This window comes from Coenobita brevimanus, chromosome 73 (assembly GCF_032717465.1).
Source record: "Coenobita brevimanus isolate Jiangsu-jjx chromosome 73, ASM3271746v2, whole genome shotgun sequence".
Taxonomy (NCBI): domain Eukaryota; kingdom Metazoa; phylum Arthropoda; class Malacostraca; order Decapoda; family Coenobitidae; genus Coenobita; species Coenobita brevimanus.
Genome location: NC_137026.1, coordinates 14620394 through 14644888, shown reverse-complemented (window position 1 = coordinate 14644888; position 24495 = coordinate 14620394). Strand labels below are relative to the sequence as shown.

At 41.7% G+C, this 24495-nt stretch overlaps 1 long non-coding RNA gene and 1 other non-coding gene across 2 annotated transcripts in view; both read right to left on the bottom strand.

Annotated features, from left to right (window-relative positions):
* LOC145407461 (uncharacterized) overlaps positions 1-24495 on the bottom strand; it is a 475197-nt gene that overhangs the window by 130970 nt on the left and 319732 nt on the right. The gene's annotated exons all lie outside the window — the stretch shown is intronic.
* LOC145407606 (5S ribosomal RNA) lies at positions 9547-9665 on the bottom strand. Its single transcript, XR_013898756.1, has one exon. It is a non-coding gene; the product is annotated as a 5S ribosomal RNA (ribosomal RNA).

Below are 24495 nucleotides of genomic sequence, written 5' to 3'. Positions count from 1 at the left end.
TGCAGTATAAAATTCTCCTATGCCCGTACTCATGACATTAATCATTTACAGAGATTAAACGTGCGACAGCTATTCCAGCCACTGCAATGCTTTTTGATACAACTCTATTCTCTAGACTATTCTCTTGTTTTAACTGTGACTAATGGCTTTTTTTATTTGATCTTTTTCAGGTAGACAATATGCATTTAGATGCAGCAATAGAAGTAGAACATAGAAACTAAAATGGCGTCAAGAAGTAGCAAATAATATATAGACACTAACATCTGCTTATGCCATAGCGAAGGTGTAAGTGGAGAGCTTCCAAAATTCACAGAAGCAACCTGGAGAACATTACAGTCTGCTTCGGAAATTAGGGAATATGATGTTTTCAAAAATCTTGAAGATCTATGGGTGCAGGGACCTATCGGTGGGTATCATCGCAAGTGCTATCAAAAGTATACCCACAAGGATACACTGCTTCTGATAAGTAAAAAACGCAATCAGCCAACATATGACAATGTCCAACCAGTCACTGGTACACCTAGTGGACTACCATCTACCAAAAAAAAGAAAATAGCTCGAACAACACGTCGGACTGTAGCATCCTCTGACCTGACTAAGTGCATTATATGTCAAACATCAAAGCTTAACAAAGGAAGTAAGCGTGCAAAACAAATGTATGAAGATTTAACTGATTTTCAGACAGAAAAAGCAGCAAAAACACTTTTGGAAGAAGCTGAAATACAAGAAGATGATCGTGTTTTATTGTCAATAAAGCATCAGGACCTAGTTGCAATTGAAGTAAAGTATCATAAGTCATGTTATAGATACTACACAAATCCAAAGCATCTATCGATTATTGCTACAGAGAATAAAAATCAGGAAGACCACAAAACTCAGTATGACTCAGCATTTAATGACCTAGCAGCAGAAATCAAACAGAAAGTGATAGATGATGGTGAGACTCTAGCACTTCCTGGAATTCTTGACAAGTATGTCTCACTGCGTCAAAAACAAGGAATAGAAAATTCAAATTACAGGTTAGAAAAACTGAAATGCAGACTTGTAATAAGGTTTCCCACTGAAATTGGCTTTTGGTATTTGCAAGGTCGTTACAAAACAGGCTATGTGTACTCTGAGATCAAACCAAAAGGTTTCTATGCACATGCTCCCAAAGGGGAGGGTGTTCTGGATTCAGAATCAGAAATTGAAGACGATGTGATGTCAGAACAATCTGATTTAGAGCCTGCCTCTACTAGTGAGTATGATACCATTCATGAAGTCTACCACACAGCGAAATTGATAAGGGGTGAGCTTTTGAGTATGAGCCCATTGATATCGTGGCCTACAGATAGTAGTGAGTTAACTGTAGAAAACATTGCTATACCAGATATAGTGTACAACATGATTGCATGGATTTAAACCGATGATATCTCGAATAGTGAACCAGTAACAATGGAACGGGTTAAGGTATCAGAAACTGTAGAACGCAAGATTCTTTCTTTTGGACAGGACTTACTGTTTGCTGCATCAAACGGCAAAAAGAAAACACCAAAACATGTGGCTCTCCCGATGACTGTCAAAAGCCTAACAGGTTCAGCTGAAGTAGTACATCTACTGAACCGATTTGGACAAGGAATATCTTACACACAGCTAGAGGAGTTGGAGACTGCCATTGCAGAGAAAGAGGTTGTTGCAGAGCAGAATGGTGCTTTTGTTCCAAGCAACTGTCAAATTGGTATACACGCTGCCTTCTGCTGGGACAATAATGATTTTGCCGAGGAAACACTCTCAGGGAAAAATACAACACCCTGCACGAATGGAATCATCATACAGCAGCCTGTTGCAACATGTACTCAAAAGCCAAATGAACCAAAAATACAAAGTTTACAAAAGAAGCGGCCTTGCCCTCAGGAACATCTTTGAATGTACCACCATATCAGTCTGGAAAGCGGTGTCCTCCAGAACAGGTTGCTATACAAGAACCTGATATTGCAATAAGTACTAAATTTCAGGCCAATGCCAAATTGATCGATACAGTATGACTTCTTTCACGTTTGGCACTAACAGAATACAGTAACCTATATACCCATTATGAGAACAGTCAGCAGTCAGTGCCTGGTTGGACAGGGTTTAATCACCTGATGCGCCAAGAAATTGTTCAACACCTAAGTATCATTGGATACTGTCAAATGATTGATAGAAGTCCTACCGAAGGGTCAACAGTGTACACCTTACTGAAACGTTCTTTGCAAATGGCAGACCTCCTAGGACAAAAAGATGTCATAGTAGTATTAGATCAAGCTATTTATGCCAAGGCAGTAGATATTATGGCACGGCAAAAAGATGGATTCAACAGAATTGTCTTAAGAATGGGAGCTTTCCATATAGGTTGCAACTTCCTCTCTGTCCTTGGAACAAGATTTGGAGATGCAGGGTTACGGGACATCCCTGTGGGGTCTGATATCATTGCTCGCAATTCAATAAAATGTGTCCTTGATGGAAGACACTACAACCGTACAATGAGGGTCCACAAAATTGTTTATGAAGCAATGTGGCGAAATCAGTGGGAAGTATTTTGCAAATGGTTAAATGAAAAGCCAGACATCCAGCTAGATAGATACACCATTGTAGGCCTAGTCAAGGCAATCAGGGATGATTGCAAATCAACCAGCATTGACCAAATGATACTGTCTGAAGAATTTCAAAATCTTCACAAACTGTATCAAGATTTCTGTAAAGAAGACCACGGGCCAATGGCAGCATTTTGGAACTCATACCTGGAAATGGTCAGTCTTCTTCTTTGCTTTGTTAGGGCAACCCGAGAGGGAAACTGGTCTCTTCATTTGGAATGTGTAAGAGATATGATTCCAGCCATGTCTGCATATGACCACACCAACTATGCAAAGTATTTGCGTCTGTATTTGTGTCATATTAAATGCCTAGATAAGACACACCCAGAAGCCTACGACCTCCTTAGTCAAGGGGAGTTTGGGGTACAAAGAAGCAAGCTCAATAGGTTTGGTAGGGTACCCGTAGACCAGACCATAGAGCAAACACTGAACCGAGATACCAAAACTAAGGGTGGTTTGATTGGATTCAGCCTGAATATAACAGTAGTTCAGAAATAGATGCTCACGGCATACGAAAGGGCATCAATAACAATAAACTGCCGTAGAATGGCATCAATGCAACCTTCAACAGAAGTAGATATGAAAGATATTCAGCCACTCTGCATGAAACAAGATGAACATGATGTACAATCTGTGAACAATGCAATCAAAATGCTCCAAAACCCATTTGAGGAGTCAACAGAACTCAGAAGTCTTGGTTCAGGTGTTATTGTCCCACCAGATATTCAAAATGATATAGAGCAAACACTGACAAAAGGTGAAGAAGCCATGCAAACCTTCATTGATGAAAGAATAGCTTCAGGTGAAAAAGACTTCCATGCACCTCTGAAGAAGCTTAAACTCAAATCATTCACTTCACTTAATAAAACAGTCCAGACTAAAACAAAAACCCAAAGCATTTTCCTCCAGGCTGACAGACAGCTGTATGCTAGACTCGTTATAGTAGCTCAATGCAGACAAATGAACATGCAAGATGTCCTGAAATACAATCTTGGCCTTTTGCCATACTCCATTCCACAACTGAATGGGAACCCTGTGAAGACAGATAAGACAAAACTCACAAAAGCAATGCCCTTAGCAATGTTTACAGAGGATCTCCCAGACAATGTGCCTCACATTGTGGATTTGATGCCCATTTTACATTCAATCAGAAAAGTACCAGGCACATTTGGAAATTTGGCAAAGATTGTTCTGCAAACAATCTTACATGGAACAAGTCTAAGGTGTAGAGTAGATATTGTGGCAGACCAGTATCCACCACTTTCCATAAAACAAGCAGAATATGACAGAAGATCATCACCAGGGACTTACCCAATTTCAGTCAAGTCTGCGGATCAAAAATGTCCAAAGCAGTGGAAAAAGTTCCTTGCTGAAGGTGCAAACAAGCAAAGTCTACTCGATTTCTTGTTCGTTCAATGGAGAGACCAAAGTTACGCTGGGATGATAATGGGGAGGAAAGTCTACCTAACAAATCGTGACAAATGTATAATGATATTTGTTGAAGAAGATGTAGTCCGTACAAATGAGGTAACTGAATTGTACTGCATTCGTGAAGAAGCAGACACCAGGATCTATCTACATGCCAAGCACATAGCTCAGCAAAACCATGATGAAATTCTGATCAGGTCAATCAACACAGATGTAATAGTTCATGGATGCCACCTTCAAGACCAGATTCCAGCTAGGCTACTGATCAAATGTGGCACAACTGCAAATCAGAGGACAATTGACATTCAAAAGTCAGCTGGAAACGTGGGTGTAGAACTGTGTTTTATACTACCAGGATTCCATGCGATAACAGGTTGTGATTCTGTTAGTGCGTTCTTTGGCAAAGGAAAAAAAGAAAGCATTTGATCTCCTTCTCAAGAAACAAACCATGGTTGATGCACTTCAGTCACTTGGTGAAAATTTTGATGTAGGCTAAGTGATGAGCTGATGAAGAAATGTGAATCATTTGTGTGTGCCCTGTATGGTTCAACTGCTACTGACATTGACATGGTGCGATACCATAAATTTTGTAGTAGAGCTGCAGACTCCTTTCAGCTTCCCCCTACCAAAGACTCTCTGAAAAAACATCAGTCGTGCCAACTATCAGGCTGCTATATGGAGGCGATCTTTGGAATCGCATCCTGTGATCCCCAGCCCAGATGGCCATGGATGGTGTATCCAGAACGGCATATTATCATTTGACTGGATGGATTTGCTTCCAGCTCCAGAAGCTCTGCTGGAGTTAGTGCATTGTGGGTGCTCTAAGGAGTGTAATACAAAGAGGTGCACATGTTTAAAGAACCAGCTTCCATGTACAAAGAGTTGCAAATGTGGTGATTTGTGCACAAATTCAAATGATGAGCCAGATGTTGATGTAGATGATGAAAGTGAAATTGAAGATGAAACAGTGTAAAGTAGCAGTGAAATGACATGTGATATCTTCCTGTTGTGGTTTTTGCTTTTCATCATAACAGTAAAAACATACGGTACCAGATATACTCGTACCAAATTCAGAATCCTTTTGTTGTTTTCAGCTGAAAATAACAAGTTATACTTTCGTGGTAATTTACATGTGCCATAAGGTTTAGATGTTTAAATATGTGTGTGAAATTTAAGAAAATTAAGGAAGGATATAATTATACTTAAACTGCGTTACCAAAGACAACAAAATACTTTATGTTCTTCAACAATTAAGGTATTTGCTAGTAAGTAGTGATGTTAAAATAATTATGTTTACCATAATAGTTGCAGATGATTGGTCAATTGGTATTTTCTATATGTAGGTCTTCACATATCTACAGTAAAATATGTTATATGTATGAGAAACATATAGATACATTTAAGTGAGTTAATACATTGTTTAAGTCTTCCTGTATGAAAGAATTTCCCAATTGATTTTTAAAGAACAAAGGCTCCTCTGAATGTTTAATGAGCAAACATAGTAGGTTCTATATATGAAATATATTGATATATTACCAGTGTTTAATGTACCAAACTGTTTAGGGAATGTAAATAATTTTTTTTTTTTTTAATTAAATAATGTACATCAAGCATGAAAATGTAAAAAAAAAAAATGACTAAACAAGGTACTTATTGTAGGGCAATAACTACGACTTTGTATAGAAAAGTAGTCTCCAAAGCATTTTTGTTATCTAATATAATAATATTATTACCTTGAAAACTTTGGTATAGTGCTACTTGATACAACAAACCCCTCCTTTGGAATGCCAAAGTACAATGAATCATTTGTTTCATTATAAACCTTACAATTCATTTAAGATACATATATTACATATATTTTATCTTGTTATTTGGAGATGCCGGCCATATTGAATTGGTGGCCATCTTGAATTTTTTCAAAAGTACTAATTTCATGTTTGAACCACGAAAATCAATCAGCCTACCAATTTAGGAGCCTTTATGGCCCTTAGACAACAATTCATATGATACAGTGTCAAAAAATATAGTCTCAAAGATATTGAAAAAAACAAAAATTTACAGCCTCCTGAAGTGACAGGTTCCACTCAAGTTGACTGGAGCAAAATGGATATGACATCCCTTGGGGATACACTTTCAGAATATAATATCAAACCTTGGCCACCTGGGGGGTGAAGTTGAAGTGCTTCTTATGGATATGGGCTCAGGGGCTATATAAGGATGACCACTGTATTTTTAAGCTTCTTATTTATTTATTTATTTTGAAGAATGCAACGACAAGTGTATCCCGGTACAGGAGATTTTTTTTATACAAGAAAGATGGAACCAAAGGCCAGGAGCCCACAAGACATCTCCCTCCAAGAACAAAGAAGAACAAGATAACAGAAAGATCTCGTTTACACCAACCTAACCTAAAACTCCCATCGCTCCATCTTGAATGCTGAGCTGTATCAGATTAACCTTGTAATATGGTGCTAGCCACGAATAAATGCTATGGAAAGGACGCAAAGCCATACCACTACCTTTTTCTGCCAATGAACTACGGGGGAAACAAGCTGGAAAAGGACGAAAATCTGGGCCAAGTTAATGTGACAGAACTGTAGTACTGATTGCTTCATATTTATTGTAATCATGCCCAAAATTGCACATTAAAAAAAAAAAAAATAACGTGTCTGTCTAATGCCAAGATAATGCAGAGCTGATTATATTCGTTACCCGTCCCCACCCCGGAGAGGCACGGGGAAGGGTATTCTTTTCACTCGGTTTGTCTGTTAGTTGGTTTATTTGTTTGTTTGTCTGTCTGTCTGTTAACAACTTTACGCGAAAACTACTGGTGCGATTTTGACTAAAATTACAGGGATTATGGGCTATGACCTTATGATCACCTGAATAAATTTGGGGCCAAACTGGGACACGGCCCAGGCTGTAGGGCCAAAAAAAAAAAAAAGAAAAAAAAAAAGTGGATGGGTTAAAACCGTTTTCTCGACATAAGTACTTTCAAATTTGTCATATCGACATGAAACCAACACCTAAAGGTGCATCTTTCAAATCTGCATCATAACATGCATCATTACATCGGGGGGGGGGGTCACCCCTCAGTTAGCTGTAGGAGGGTCCATGTCAGGTGGGTCACGTCAAAAATTTCACATGGGCATGAAATCGTCAATTTTCACTCGATTTACTCCAAATTTGATGTGTGACATCATTGACCAGATATCCTGTTGTATTTATATGTCATGTCAGCACTAAAATGGCTGTCGGGGACAGGTTTGCTGTGCCTTGACACCGCTTCTTGTTTTACTCTAACTTGGCCTTAAATTGCCATCTCTTCAACTCGAATGCTGATTAGGAACAACAGATAAACACTAGAACAGAGGCGCATAATAATACCTGAAATAAGTTGGTACCTATAACGGAAAGGGGGGGGGGGTATCAAGGGTTCAGGAAGAGAGAGAGAGAGAGAGAGAGAAATATGAAAATTAGAGCTGAGTTTACACCTGACTGCATAATAATGATAAAAAAAAAACAAAGGCAAGATAAATACAGTATACTGAAAGACAGTGCACAGTATCAAGCCAGTGAATTATGCGAGCCAAATTTCCTGTTATAAAACTAGTGCTTGACCGGAAAAGTTTGTGGGACTAATTTATCTGACACTCCCTGGTCTTACCTCGACTTAATGTGCAATGAATTAGGTCCATATCAGTTATGGTTCTCGTGAAAGAAAAGAATAAACGCACAGACACACACATACATACACAGCTTGAATATATTTATTATTTATTGTCTGCATCTCCATCATCATCATCATCATCATCATCAGCTGTTTGAGTGTCCACTGCAGGACCGGCCTATCCCGACCGACGTGGGGACGATACAGCCTATGTATCTCTATCAAGTGGCTTAGGCTGTCTGGTAGAGATATATGCAGGGTGAGAAGTGCTTGTAAGTGTGACTGTAATGTTAGAGTGGCTTTGGATGTGTGTGTAGTCTGTGAAACAAGTGTAACTGACCCGCGCAAGCCGACTAGGTACACGACACTGGCCGGGAGAACACTCCCAAATTTTCTTACCCTGGCGGGGCGCGAACCCTGGTTCTCCCATGTACGAAAACGCACATTTTACCACTGTACCACAGATGTTCCTTGCTTCTCCACACTTAGCTGTTATTTCGAAAAAATACTTAGCTGTTATTTCGAAAAACTGCTCAGCTAATTTTTTATCATCATACAATTATACTCTTGTATTACCACGGTTGAATACATATCACATTTCAGACAACAGTACCGCACTTCCCTACCACAGCACACCTCACCGTTTACCACACTGTCACACCATTTGTACATCATCACACTACACCACCACACCTTACAACCATATCACTGAGCTTCTCTACTACAATACTCTGCCACACTACAACACCACACCACCACACCTCACTACCACACATCGCCGCACCCATCATACATACCACTCTGTCATCACAGTTCACTGCCACACGACACCACACTTCCACGTCACACGGCCAAATCACACTAGCACGCCTCACTACCACACAGCACTACCGCATCACACAGAGCACTTCACTACCATACCATAATACCATTTCATTACCACACCAATACCACATGAAACTACCACACTACATTACCACACCAACACACCACCATACCACATCACCATATCACATTGCCATACTACACCACAACACACCAACGCACCACGCCACCACACCACACCACCTCTCCACACCACCACACCATAGCCACATACTCAACTACAACACACCGACACATCACACCACACCACCTCTCCACACCGCCACACCATAACCACATACTTCACCACAACACACAAACACACCACACCACATAAATTCCACAACATTACACAACAAAAATTTCAATATATATCCCTGTTGTTATGGCATATCGGATCATAACAATATATCACACTGGTGTATAAACATAACACCATTGCCTCTGTACTATCACACACACACACACACACACATACCGGGGTTATTCAACAACATCAACAACTACTACTACTACCACAACTCTACAGCCTCTCTATCTATTGCCAGACGCCTTAATCCCTAAGGGTTGGCCACAACCAAATCGCCTCCATGTCGCCTTGTCCCCGCCATTTCACCGTCCTCCCTAGCTCACACACCCCTCTCTCATATATTTCCCCACTCCATTCCTCCGTCTCATCCTTGGCCTCTCCTTCCCTCTCCCCCCTCCACCTCACTCACATACACTCTCCTCGTTAATCTCTCTATGTTGTTTACTCTGGTGTGACTAGCAATGGGTTCTTGTGTTATTACTTTTCCTTGGCAGAATAAGACGATACTATTGCCCTCCATTATTTCCATAGCACTCCCTTGTTCATTCATTCATTGAATGCCAGACGCCATGTATCCCAAACGGGGTGGCCAAGGGCTTAGAGTTAATTGTTTTACAGGAAGGGGCACTAATCCTCCACCAACCCCACTTGACACGTAGGGACGCCAACAGCATCTGGTGTTCCCAGGCGGTCACCCATCCAGGTACTAACCAGACCCAACGTTGCTTAACTTCGCTGATCGGACGGGAAGCGGTGTACCCAACGTGGTATGGCCGTTTGTACTAGTACTATATTCTAATGTTATTTTCTTGTTACAGCTCATTAGCAGAAAAAGGCAATACTGCAGTCCTACGTTTTACCATGTCACTTCTTCGTGACTAGCACCATATTCTGGTGATAATCTCTTGTAGTTTCTCTTTTGCAAAATAATACAGTAGTATTGAACATTCTACTAGATAGTGAAAGGAGGCCAGATATGGCTTTGATATTTTAGTACATGTTGAACAGTGGCCTCACATGTTATATTCAGGGAGCGTCACCGACCCCAGAGATTCTTTTGGGGTCAGATTTCCTCCCACAAAGAATAACGATCAGAAACAGAGGGTTGTGAGCACGCGTATGTCAAAATAACTTGTCATACCTATCGCAGGACGAGGTATGCAGTGTCCATATTTTACTGAGTGCACAGAGAGATACTGCACAGGGAAACACTTCGTGTGTGTGTGTGTGTGTGTGTGTGTGTGTGATCAGAAATAGAGGGTTGTGAGCACACGTATGTCAAATAACTTGTCATACATATCTCAAGACTGGGTAAACAGTGTCCATGTTTTCAGCGAATGCACACTTTATTCATAGACCATATTTCTAGTTCGTCCTACCAGTGGATAATTTTTACGCCACTTAAAATAGCTAATGGGCACCAGAGACAATAAATGAAAAATGAGTGATTAGCAGGTACAGTCATAAGAAAAACTATCGTTACCCTTCAGAGCTATGCACTATGACACAACGACGAAGTGTTGTGGAATGACGGGACAGGAAAGTTTGTACCGCAAACCCGTCAATGTCGGATATGTGAGACACAGATATTAGAATTTGTGCTAGAGATAATAAAAGCTAATTAGATAGTTTGGCCTCTGTGCATAAAGACAATACGTTTTATTATCCGGCACCGAATTCTTTAAATAAAATATAACACAATGGTGCAGAGTCGGCAACACACATGCAGACGGGCAACGAGTATTTGCACCCATGCCAGACGTATGACAGTAATTCAGCCGATACAAGCCAAGTTAGCAAATTTCAGTGTAATAATGACATGTACTGCTGTCTACATATAATAAATGTTAAGTAGAAGGAAAATAATACGTGTTCAGTGTCATTGCTTTAATATTGAGTATACCCACCCCCTGCTTCCACAACAGCCTCTAAACGTCGACTGAAGCATCCATCTGAAGCATTTAATCACCCATCTAAAGCAAACACATGAACTAGTGCATCCCTGCTACACTATCATAAAAAAACAGTCGATGCCTATAGATTTAATACACTTCAAAATAATTTATTTGTTGTATTCAATAGATAGTAAGTGTTGAATAGTAGGAAAATAATAAACGTGTCGAGTTTCATTATCAATCCCCGGCGGGGCACTCAGGGTAACGCAAACACATTTTATATACTTCCCCGCCATATCGCTCATTCTTGCTCATTATTCCAACTCTTGTAATGGGATTGTGATATGGCAACACTAGATAGGGGAGGGGCAAACAGCAAGGACCAGCCCACATAACCCAGCTAACGTTCGTTTTGCATCGAGCATAACTGGGGGTAACGATAGTTATTCTTATGACTGTACATCACTCCTGAACTTGACATTTCCCCGTCTCACTGTCGTAATGACATTGTGCTGGGAGATGGCAAAAGTGAAATGCGAGGGTAATTTCCGTGGTAACAATTCATTTTCCTGTCTGACAATATGTATTTCAAAGTAAGTCATGCAACGAGACAAAAAAAAAAAATCGTTTTTGTTGTTGTTGCTGCTGATGATATTGTTACTGTTGATGATGATGATGATGATGATAGTGGTGGTGGTAGTGGTGATGGCGGTGGTGGTCACGGTGGTGATGGTGGTGGCGTTGCTGTTTTTTATATTTATTGTTGTTGGTGGTGGTCGTGGTGATGTGGTAGTGTTGTTGTTGTTGTTGCCTCAGGCTCATCTGAACAAATGTCCGATGGATTGCAGGTAAGAGCTTTCATTCTCCTGCAGTCCACCATCCACTTTTCAGGAAATAACAAGCTAAGTGACATATAACCAGGCTGTTCTGCTGTTTACCTACGTCGGTGCCACCACGCGAAGACGTTGAAAATCCTGTCAGCTCTTCCTTTGCTTTCTGGACAGACATTGAAAATCCTATTGCTTCTTCTACCTCTCTGCATAGACTTTGAAAACCCGTGTGTTGGGCTTGCAATATGGGACACGTTATGACGATGATCTGATGTCCAGTGAAGTCATCAGTGTTTGCTGCTGCTTGTTCACCACATTGATTTAATTTTCAAAGTGCCTGGAGTGAAAAAAAAAGAGAGGGCATAGGACTTTTCATGCCTAATGTACATTTCACTTGTTAAGAAGCGAGATTTGCCAGTTTGGTAGCCAAAATATTTCTCAATGTTTCCCGATGTTTACGGTAGTTAGCTCCGATACGAGTCTGAGTTGCCAGTTTGCCTGCTGCTTGTGAGCTGGTTATTTCATAAGTTATGCATGAATTTTTGTGGTCTTTTTCTTTATAATGTTTTATTTATGTGATTGCTTGTTAATTATGAAATTTAATTTGTCAGTTTGCTAAATACTTTACAGTGTTATGTAATGTAAGAAAACTTGTATGTTTTGGTCGTCTCTGAGTTGGTAACTATGCTCTCTCTCTAAATTACACCAGAACTGTGGAGAAGTAAATCACTCTCGAACAATGCAAGCTTATAAAAGGATGGATAGGAGACTCATATAACTTCAGTCGGTTTCAATTCAGTTTGAATGTAGTGCAGTGCTGTTAGTGAAGTTTGTGAAGTGTTGCTGGCAAGCATTAAGTGTAATTACTGTCAGTGAAGATTATTTTCGGTACTTGTGAAAACAGTGAAGTGTTTTTCAAGCATTAAGTGTAATAACAGTGAAGTGTTGTCAAGCCTTAGGTGTAATAGGAGTTAGTAAAGTTTATATAGCTCCAGTGCTTGTAAGAACAGTGAAGTGAAGTTGGCAAGCATTAAGTGTAATTATTTGGAAATAAAGACAGTGAACTTAAGCAGCCACTGTTTATCTTCGCCTCACCTGATCTTGTGTGCTGCACACCGAAAGGCTGACCATAGGAAGAGCAATTCACTGGGCAACATCCTTCCTATACTGAACTACGGCTGTTGGAGCCTGTGGCAGTGTGGGATGCCGACGTAACACTTTTTTTTTTTTTTAATGCGGGAAAGAAGGAACCAAAGGCCAGGAGCCCGCATGTTTGTTCCCTCCAAGACAAAACAAAAACAAGATAACAAAGATCCGTTCATTTCAGGATGTCTGGATACACTACTTTTGAAAGACTGGAGATCATAGGCGACAGGAAATACCGAGAGGGAGACAGTTCAAGAGTTGTCCTGTTGCATACATGAATGACTGGGAGTAACGATTAACTCTTGCATCAGAGAGCTGGACAGAAAAGGGATGCGAGTTTACTGCTAGAGGGGTGCTATGTTCCCGCCATAGTGGTGGAGGGATGCAAGCAGACAGTTCAGAGGAGCAGTGACCATCTTCCTGGCTGTTACTTTAAGCTGCATCCTGTGAGGGGGAGCATCGATAAAGAGAACCTTCGAGCGTTTCTGCCCCTATTAAGTAACGACTCCGCTGCCGAAGATGCACATAACCTCACTGAAATGCTCTTAAAACTCTCTTAGCCTCAGTAAATGCCCCTAGAGGGCTCTCATAAAAACTAAGTATATTAAAAAAAATAAAAGTCTAGAGGAAGCATGTGAAGCCTCTATCTTGACCACATAATTTGGCTGAGGGACGAGAGACTGGTAGTATTTACTATTAATTTATGGCTTGAGTAGGCTAGTCCAGGTTCTTTATGCTTCTAGATTTAATGACAATAATAATAATGATAATCATAATAATAATAACAGCAATAAACAACAACAATAATAATAATAATGATAATAATAATAATAATAATAATAATAATAATAATCCATCCATCCATCCATCCATCATCCAATCCTACATTTCCCCACGAGGAGCGTAGGAGCCCGGGGCTAGGCAGTTGGTCCCGACATATAAGATGAGTGAACAGCCTCACTCATCCCTGAGTGCATTACATGAGCAACCAACTCCAACCACCCCTTGGATATAAACCTTCACCTGCTTAATCCGGTTGGAGCACAATAATTACCCACTACACCATCAGGAGCCAAAATTTGGTTATATGGTGTACAGGAAACCTTTTGGCTTGTCACTCAGTGTAGAGTCACCCACAGGCAGAAGGAAGAGGAAGAATAAGGAAAGAAAGACAGAAGAGGGAGCATAAAGTCACCTGTAGGCAGACGAACAAGGAAAGAATGAAGGAAAGAAAGAAGAGGATGGAAGGAAAGAAGAATGGAGGAGAGGAAAGGGCAGACACCCGAGAGCAGTACTACATCGAGTGAGTGGATGGTGAGTGCCCCCACCTACCGCAAAATAATAATAATAATAATAATATGACAAACGACAACAATATTAAATCTATTTCTACTACTAAAAACTGCTGCTGCTACTACTACTGCTACTACTACTACTAGTACAGCAACAACAACAGCAACAACAACAACAACAACTACTACTACTACTGGTAGTAGTAGTAGTAGTAGTAATAATAATAATAGTAGTAGAAGTAGTAATAATAATGGTAATAGTGGTAGCAGTAGTAGTAGTAGTAGTAGTAGTAGTAGTAGTAATAATAATAATAATAATAATAATAATAAACTGCATGATGAAGGGATGCACAGTATTTTTACATAAACACTAAATAATTTATGGTATTTTTTGAATTCAGAAGGTAAACATTGCAATTTCGTTTTATCACACAAAGCTTAAACTGTTCCTGGCCTTTGGATCCTTCTTTCTTGACTAAAAAAAAAAAAAATAAGGTGACCTGTATTCAGTTTGGCTCTTGCTGCTACTATACTTCCTTCACATTTGCTTGGCCGAGATTTTCGTCTTTTTGCAGCTTATTATGCATAGATCATTGGCAGAAAAAGACATTTACTACACCTCTGCGTCCTTTCTTCATGTATCAGATAGTATACGTCATTGTGTGTGTGTGTGTGTGTGTGTGTGTGTGTGTGTGTATTTAATTTTGCCATGAATCAGTGTGGTGACGGTGGTGATGGCTGGCTGGGCAGTGAGAACTTTATCAAGATGATTTAGTTATATTATATTCTCCCTGTAACAAGAGGATACTCAGCGATGATAGGAGAATTTTCGAATCACAGGAAGCTGGATATTGCTTTAATTATTCCTTCTATTTATCAGTCTATCTATCTATCTATCATTCTGTCTGTCTAACTATCTACCTACAGCGAGACGCCATAATCCGGTAAGGGGTGGCCGTTTGTCTATGAGTTAGTTATTTTAAGGGGAGGGGCACAAACCCTCCCCAACCATCTTGTTGACACATAAGGAACACGTATGGGTTGGTTATATGGTCATCACCCAGCGTTGTAAATGGTTTCCTGGCTTATAGGAAACCATTTGGCTTGTCACTTAATGTAAATCTCAGTGGAAAAAAAGAGTTATGAAAAGTGACAGGAAAGATGGGAGAAATAGAAAGAGAGGTGGACAAACACAGAAAAAGAATGACAAAGTTGAAGGAAGAAATAGACAGCACTACATCAAGTGTGTGGATGATCTCACAGTTATATTTTACAATCAGTATTGTCATAGTTGCTGGGCATTACCTAATCTATTTTTTCGACTTCTATATGACTTTTGCTTGACGCCGCATGCTGTGAGGACTACTCAGGACAATAATGACCTCTAGGCAACCGTCCCTACCCTATTCCCATGACGCATCACCCTCCTTAATTAGTTTACTCTCGTTATGAGGTAGGAATGTGTCCTTGGTTACTAGTCAGTTCAATTCTACAATCTGACTACATCTGGCCAGCATCTGAACTGATATGGGTTAAGGATTTTTGACAGTTTTCGAGTGAACGCACTGTAGTCAGTCTCTCTCTCTCTCTCTCTCTGCAAGCCAGATACTTTCGGGAATATTACCAGAGCTTTTTCCCACCATCTGTATGTGGAGTAGAATCGGACGTCAGTGCTCTCTCTCTCTCTCTCTCTCTCTGGCCCTTATTCTGAGTGGTTAAGGAAGCTCCCGAACACCCTTCCATAAGCGACTTATTTAGATTGTTACACCTTACTGTCCTCTACTGTGTTATATAAAACCTTCCAATATGGCCATACTCTGCACAAATAACTTACTCAAAGGTGCTAAGCAGTCATATCCAAAACTAAATCACTAAGAGGTACCAGGGAGGTTCCTTATCTGACGAAAATACCTGCCATTCTCTCTCTCTCTCTCTCTCTCTCTCTCTCTTTCTGCCTGTCTCTATCTGTCGGTCGGTCTGTCTGCCTATGTATCTGTCTGTCTGTCTCTGTCTGTCTGTCTCTGTCTGTCTGTCTGTCTGTCTCTCTTTCTCTCTCTCTCTCTCTCTCTCTCTCTCTCTCTCTCTCTCTCTCTCACTCACTCACCTTTCAGAATATGACCAACATTTCCCTTCCTCCCTATCAGTATTCAGCATCCGCCCTGACATTCCCTCCATGTCATACAAACTTGGTGCTGTTTCCGCCATCAAATCCCCCTTCCATTCTTTTACTCCCTCGCTCACCTCCGTTCGCCTTCCCCCCCCCCCCTTTTTTTTCTCTCTTCACCCTAAAACTGTTTCTTTCTCTCTGCTTCAACGACACCATTATTTTTTCTATGTTCTTATCCCTTCAGAGCTTGAGTTCTGTGTATCCTCTCCCCTCTGCCTTCCTCTGTCTATCTGTCTGTCTGTCTATCTGTGTTTGTGTATCTGTCTGTTTGCCTGTCTGTCTATCTCTGTTTGTGTGTCTCTGTCTGTCTGTCTGTCTGTCTGTCTGTCACTCACACACACACACACACACACACACACACACACACACACACACACACACGGCCACTGCTATAGTATATTAGATGAAAGCACTACTGTACTTGGGTATTGTGATTTTGGCTAGTGCATTACGACTTGTTTCAACAACTGCAATTTTGTAGCACAGCTTTATGCCGTTTTATGAATCCTGTCACTGATATTACTCTTATATATTATTTAGCAACGGGAACTCATTACTGTTAAAATTATTTATTATTTACTACACTGAGATACCTTTGGGGTTGTTATTGCAGTTTCCAGAAGAGTTCATTCAATTTATGAGAAATATATGTCAGAATTTCCGACTATGCCTCTTTTACACTAACTTGGCCTCAAAATGTCACCTCTCCATCGTGAACTGTGAGTTGTAGGAACACGAGTCCACTAGAATACAATGCCTGTCATGAAGTGCAGTGGAAAGGATGAAGAGCCATTGTACATTTTTTTTTTTTTACAGCTGAACAACGTGAAATAAGCGGCAAAGGGACGAAAATCTTAGCCAAGTTAAAATAAAAGGACTATAATGAATACGATGCTTTTGCAGATTAGCGAATGAGCGATCAAGTATTTTCAGTGAGGCAGATTATGGAAAAAATAATGTGGAAATTAAATGTGAGGTAATTATAATACTGATAGATTTAAAACTGTGCTGGAGAGAGAAGCCTTCATGTGGTGATGTCGATCAACCCAGGCGGCTCTACTGCCTGGGTATCCAAACGTCCCTCAACTACTTCCTTATCCCCCGGAAGGTAGATGGTGGAATGCAGAAGAGCAATCTAAGCCTGTGGTCCACTGGGCTCACATTTCAGATGAACCCAGGGATACAACAACAACAGCAACTACAACTACGCGAGAGAGAGAGAGAGAGAGAGAGAGAGAGAGAGAGAGAGAGAGAGAGAGAGAGAGAGAGAGAATAAGGAAGGATTACTGAAGATGTGTATGTATGGCACGAAAGGATGATTACACAACCCGTATTCTCGTCGCGTAAGAGGCTTCCTAACACCTCTTCGTAACCGATTTATTTTCCTTAATATAACTTATTACCCTTTTCCGTGTTATGTAAATCCTTCTAATGTCACCATACTCTGCATAAATAATGTAAAAAAAAAGTCATTAACCAATCACACCAATAAATTAATCGCGTAAATAAATAGCTAAGTAGGAGGTGTTAGGGAATTCCTTAATGAACAAGAATTGTTGAACCCTTTTATGTTGATTTTAATACCCTATATTTGTTCCCTAAACTGCTCAGAGTCACAATAAACTCGTAGAACTTTGCCCCAATATGTTTCTAAAAAATGCATCAAATTAACTCTATAGTCTAGGGCAGGGGTTCCCAACCTTTATTTACCCATTACCCCATTTTCCACACCTCCCTTCACTCATTACCCCTCATTGCTTATGTTTCCACAATTGCATTTTAGCTGCTTAACATTTTGATGCCTAGATTTTAGTTTGAATGTAGGACTTACTTAAAGGTTAGGCTAAAACAAAGAGAGTTATTGCAAGGAGTAATTTATTTTTATTATTAACACTGATACCAAATAAACATGACTTTAAACATTCATCTCTGAATTTTAGTATAGGTCTGAAAGTCTATCATAACTGGTATGATTTTTAGATTGTTTTTTTTTTTGTTACCTCCCCCATTACCCTTCACAAAAGACCAAATTACCCCACTTGGGGTAATTTACCCCAGGTTGGGAACCCCTGGTCTAGGGGGAATATAGTCTTCTCTTTCATAAGACATTTACTGGCGTTGTGACTTTATGGACTGCGAGTTTTAGACTTCATTGATTCAGTTTTTCGAAATGTTATATAGGGGAGGCATTAGGTGTGGTTAGGCTGAGTTAGATTAGGTTAGGTTAGGTTAGATTAGGTTAGGCTGGGATAGGTTTGGTTAGGCTGGGATAGGTTTGGTTAGGCTGGGTTAGGTTAGGTTAGGTTGAGTCAGGTTTGGTTAGGTTAGGTTAGGCTGTTAGATAAGATTAGGTTAGGTTAGGTTAGGTTAGGCTGGGATAAGTTTGGTTAGGTTAGGTTAGGATTAAACCGGAAGTAGGCTGTCTTATAAGTCCTGCCTTCAAAATGCAACAGTACAGTACTGGTATACAACATTTCGAAAAAGTTTATTCGTGACATCCAAATCCCTCAGTCTGTAAAATCTCAATGCCGCTCATTTGCAAGCAGGCTTTTGGAGAGGGTAACTTGTATTGGTTCCGCGTTTCTATATTTTTTCTCTGCAAAATATACACCTTTTGGTTCTCAGGCAAAGCAGAGGCTGTTTATGATGCTTTAGCACGAAACTGTTACACCTACACGAATTTTAGTGGTACTTCCTTGGAGTAATTTCAAGGTTACAGTTACTCATATCCACCTGTCTATCTACCGGTATCTACTGCCAGACGCCTTAATCCCGTAAGGGTTGGCCACAAACATTTTGCCTCCATGTCTCCCTGTCCCCCGCCATATCAGTGCCCTCCTCCCAGCTCACACCATTCTTATCACTGGCTTCTTAATTGCTTCAGATCGAGGAGGTTTTTCCAGCTTAGTACGAAGGGGGGTGGTGGCCGACTCGGTAGAGAGGTGGTCCGCTCTCCCAGTAGACGTGGGTTTCGAATCTCGGCTGGGGAAAGGAGTAGTTTAAAGGATTTACATATTTCCTTAACGTAGACTTTACCGATCTACCGTAAGACCCGCCGACATATAGAAATAACAATGCTAATACTAATGGACAAGTCTTGTATAAGCCCTAGAAGGTATTTAAAATGGACGGTGGGTATTAGCGCCGGAGTGGTGTCATGTGGAGGTGTGTGGTAGGCAGGGTGACTGCTGGGCCTCAGAGAACGGGCAGATAAAATCTATGCCCAGAGTTGGATGCATAAAAAAAAAAAAGTTAATACTACGGCTAAAAATCCTTTCCATAGTACTTTTTAGTGACCAGCGCTTTGTTTCTGTGCTAATATCTTGTTACAACTCTGCATTCTATATGGGCAGACCTTAACTTAAGGCCATAGTAAAGTAAAAAGAGCATAGGCAATGAAGCTTGTGTCTGTATTTCGGACTTATAGATATTTCGAAAAAAAAAAATCATTTTTCGCATTATGATTACCGTATTTTATTCATCTGTTTACCTACCTGTTTATCTGTTTATTGCGTCTGTATTTGGGATTGCTAGGTCGTGTTCCCCTATGCTCGGGATTCCGAAAAACAAAACAAAACTGAGCATTATTTTTATTATTGTTATTATTATTATTATTATTATTATTATTATTATTACTACAACAACAACAACAACAACAACAACAACAACTACTACTACTACTACTACTACTACTATTACACTACTACTACTACTACTACTACTACTACTGCTACTACTACTACCGTTACTCTTATTGTTGCAAATCGTTCCATAAATACCCTCTTGTTTGCAGTTGACTCAAATGATGTCGAACCTAAAAATAATACAGAAATTAAGATGAAATAAGCATACGAACCGCTGAAATAACAATGTCAACAACCTACCCTTAGGCAGGATATGGGTGTCAGAGAAAAGTTTATATTTTTACCGAATCACAATTTTGATTTTTTTTCCTACAGATTATGGATACATTAAGGAAGGGTTGTTTTTCTTTGTCTGTCTGTCTCAGCCTGTTTGTCTGTCTGTCTGTTTGTCTGTCTGTCTCTGCCTATCTACCTACCTGTCTATCTACGTATCTCTCTGTCTTACCCGCATCTAACGCGGTAAAGAGAGAGAGAGAGAGAGAGAAAGAGAGAGAGAGTGTAGGAGAGAGAGAGAGAAAGAGAGAGAGAGTGTAGGAGAGAGAGAGAGGCACAAGGATGCTGACACGGTGTTTCTATCTATATACGGTCGCGTAAGCATAACATCCATTAGCCTGGCGGTAATGAACACCAGGCATTAGAACAAACGCTATGGGCGAGTGTGGGGGCAGTGTGTGGGTAGTCAGGGACGAGTGAGGGACGAGGTGACGTCGATCCCTGGATTTACTAGACGGACACTCCAAAAGGGTGGAATTCATGCTATGTGCGACTCCACGACCATCCTGTGAAAGTGTTATTGCTGTGAGAATATTACGCCTGTGAAGGACTAGTATTGTGTACTTCACACCCCCAAGGCCTTGCACACACCTACCCACACACTGATACTGTAAGACGAAAATTGGACCCGCCACAAGTGAGTTGCCCTTGCTTACTTTTAAGAATGCTTATTGATCTGCACGTGGTTGATGTCACGACATAACCCGATTATAAATGTAAGAAAGTAAGGGCGCGAATTAAAGCGATATGTGTATACGAAGTAAACTTTAGTAAATTGTAATTATGTGTATGACCAAGTGTTGTAACAATGACGAGTGATGCCATTCTGAGAGAGTAAAACTGCAATTCCAGGTATGACCAAATAAATAGTCGAGTCCAGCTGGGCGGGTTTCGTTACCCCGTTTCCCCCTCCAAGAATGCAGGCGGTTACAGTCATACTTGGGGGTCCGTTGGTGGGGGGAGCGGGCTCAACCACGACCTACGACAGCGCTGGGAGATTTCAAAGTCTACGGAGGCAACCTACCTACGATCGGCGACACCGCCACTCAGGACATCGTGGGTTGTGAGTGGGTAGACTCCACAGGACTGCGAGTGTTGATAAACAACTTTACTCGGGCGATTGAAAACAGGGAGCTGATATGTTACGTCTGGTGCATTGTGAAGAAAATACATTAGTTTACGTGCTGGGGTAGGAATTCATCGCCCATGTGCCAGTCAATGTTAAATAATCGTGACACATTAAATGTGAGAAATGTGGATGTAATATTCATGGAGGTCGGTATTGATATCGTAACATCGCTTATATGCTATAAGGTTGTGAATTAAAACTAATTAGTGCATCTCGGATATTTAGAGTTGTGATTGATACTGGGTTGTCATAGAGAAGGTTCTGGTGTGCCACTGTGCTTTAAAGGCTAAGCTCAGTGCTCGCTGTCTGGCTGTTTGGGGTGTGATGGGATAAACGTTGCATGAACGAGTGTGACTAAGAGAGTTATAAAAAAAAAAAAAAAAAAAGGGAGAGAGGGAGGCAGAACCTGAACATACCAGGCGGAACCCAACCTAACATACCGGGCAGAACCCAACCTAACATACCGGGCAGAACTCAACTTAACATACCAGGAGGAACCTAACCTAACATACCGGGCAGAACCCGACCCAAACATACCGGGAGAAACCTAACCTAACATACCAGGCTGAACCTAAACAGAACATACCAGGCAGAACATATCGGCATGGACAACCCAGAAGGAAAGGAACGTGAGGAACATGACGGGCAGAACATAACCCATGGAACAGCTCAAAGGATAGTCGAGGAGGCCAGGGATGCAATGGGGGGAGAGGAGTATGAGACGAAGGCTGCGGGAATGATGATGGAACAAAGAGAGGAGGAGAGAGCCGAATCTGGGCTGCAAGAATGCTTAGAGAAGTGGCCAGCAGTTGAAGGCAGACTGCCTGAGGCACGTGAGAACGTATGCTTGAGAGTCCTCATGCCAACTCTGCAAACCCTGCAAGAACAGAACAAGGCGATTCACGATTGCTTGACACAGTTGGAGAACTTGATGGGAATGAAAGAGAGGAACGAGATGGGCTTGAAGTCACAGGTGCAGCCAGAGACTGTAGTGGTACACGAAGGACCGGCAAAGAGGCCAAGATATAGTGATGGCACGGGAGACAAACAAATGTGGGAGACTAGGGGAACCCAGCGGGGGGAGCAGGAGCAGATGCAAGGGGCCGCGACTCTATATCAAGAAGAGTCAACAGTTAGTGGACAAGGGCCAGGGTGGCAGAGGTCAGGGAATCCGAAACTGACTAGATCAGGAACGGAAGAGCTGACACACACTACCCCTATGGGCATGCAGGTGATGGCTTCCGGCTTGAAGGAACTGATTGCTGCCATGAAGTTGCCACAGACCCAACTACCAACCTTCGAAGGGAATAGCCGGAGGGTGTATTGGGAGTTCATTTGTGCATTCAAAAAGCACATAGGGAGGGCCACAGTCCAAAAGGAATATAAGCTGCAGATGCTCAAGCAAGCATGTGCAGTGCCTGTCAGGAACACGCTACAAACATGCAACTATTTGGACCCAAGAGAGGGTTATGAGTAGGCGATGGCCATATTGGAGGACAGATAAGGAGACAGACATCAGTACGTCCGAGGGATTGTGGAAGGAATTCTTGAAGGGCCCATGATCAAAGTTGAGGATGAGGGTGGCCTTAGAAAGTTCGCTGACGAGTTGGGGTCATGTATTTTGAGTCTGGAGACCATCGAGAGATTGCAGGAGTTGGACACCGTTCACTCGATGGACGTGTTGTTGTGTCAGTTACCTGAGAGGGCACTTATGCGGTATGAGGAAGAAACTTTTGCCCACAACAAACGATACGGGTATTATCCCGGCGTTAAATGGTTGAAAACCTTTATCCTGGGGGAGGCAGACAAAGTGTGTGTGAGGAGAACCAAGGAAAGAGGAGCGACCACCAAGTGAGCCACCGGGGTTTGGTGGTAAAAGGAATCCAGATGGGCATGTGATCGGCTTAGCCACCATTGGTGATGACGAACCAGTGAGTGAGAGAGACATGTGTCGGCTGTGCAGGGGACTGCACACCCTGGTGGGTTGTAAGAAATTCCGTGCCATGAGAGTAGAAGAAAGGAGGGCCACGGTCGGATGGCTCAAATACTGTTATGTTTTCTTGAACGATACCCACTTGGCAGCTGAGTGCCGGGCCTCAGTATGGTGTGACATAGAGGGTTGCACTGGGAAGCATTCACGATGCATACACCCGACTGGCCCCGTAAGGCAAAGGCAGGAGTCCCGGTACCATTAGGAACCCAGGAAGCAAGATGGAACAAAACCACAGATGGAGGATGAGAGGAAGCCAAGAGATGATCGTCGTCGATACACTCAGCAGGAACAGGTGCATGGAAGCAAGCAGGGAGTACACCGAGCAGAGCCGGAGAAGAGAAGTGTTTCCTGTGGACAGACCGACAAACGTGATGAGGCAAGCATGGAGGGAACACTTAAGAGACCCAAGCTCGAACGGGCCAAAGGCAGGAACGAATGACTCACCACTAAGGAGGGGACAACACAGATACATGGGCAGCTTCGCAAGGTGGCGTTCCCCATTCTTGAAGTAAAGACGGCTAGTAAAGGCTCAGATGCCGTAGTCCAGACGAGAGCACTTTTGGACTCTGGTAGCAACCAAACCTTCTGTATGACCCAGTTGGCAAGCAGGCTGGGGGCACCACGAAGAACCGTATGGGTAACACTAGACACCATAACTCAGGTGACAGTGCAGCGAACTGAGGAGATAGACTTAGTAGTTAGCAACGGGCGTTCCCGTAAACCGAACTGGAAGATATTGCTGCATGGGGTGCTTGTCACTTAGTGACTCCCTGCAATGCTGAAGGATTCAGTAGCCTCTGTACAAGACAAGGCACGATGAAGTCATTTGGCAGGAATAGAGCCACTGAACACATACGAAAGTGAGGTGCAGCTACTGATTGGTCTTGATGATCCACAAGCATTGACACCCTTGGAGGTAAGGGCAGGGAGCAGTGGAGAACCCTTTGCAATAAGGACGCCGGTGGGATGGACCGTCAGCAAACCTGTATGACCTTGTGCTGAGATGGAAGACAGACCATATGAGGTAGGATGTGTGGCTGTAGTGGACTACAATTCCCAGGAAACACAATTGGAGGAGCAAGGGAGACAATTTTGGGAACTGGATGCAAGTTACTTGAAGAAGGAAGATGGCCTGTCCGTTGAAGACAATAGGTGATAAAACTGTGGTCGGGCACGGCAACAAAGGTGATGGGGTACTACCAACTCCCTATACCATTCAGACGAAATCTACCCAAGCTCCCA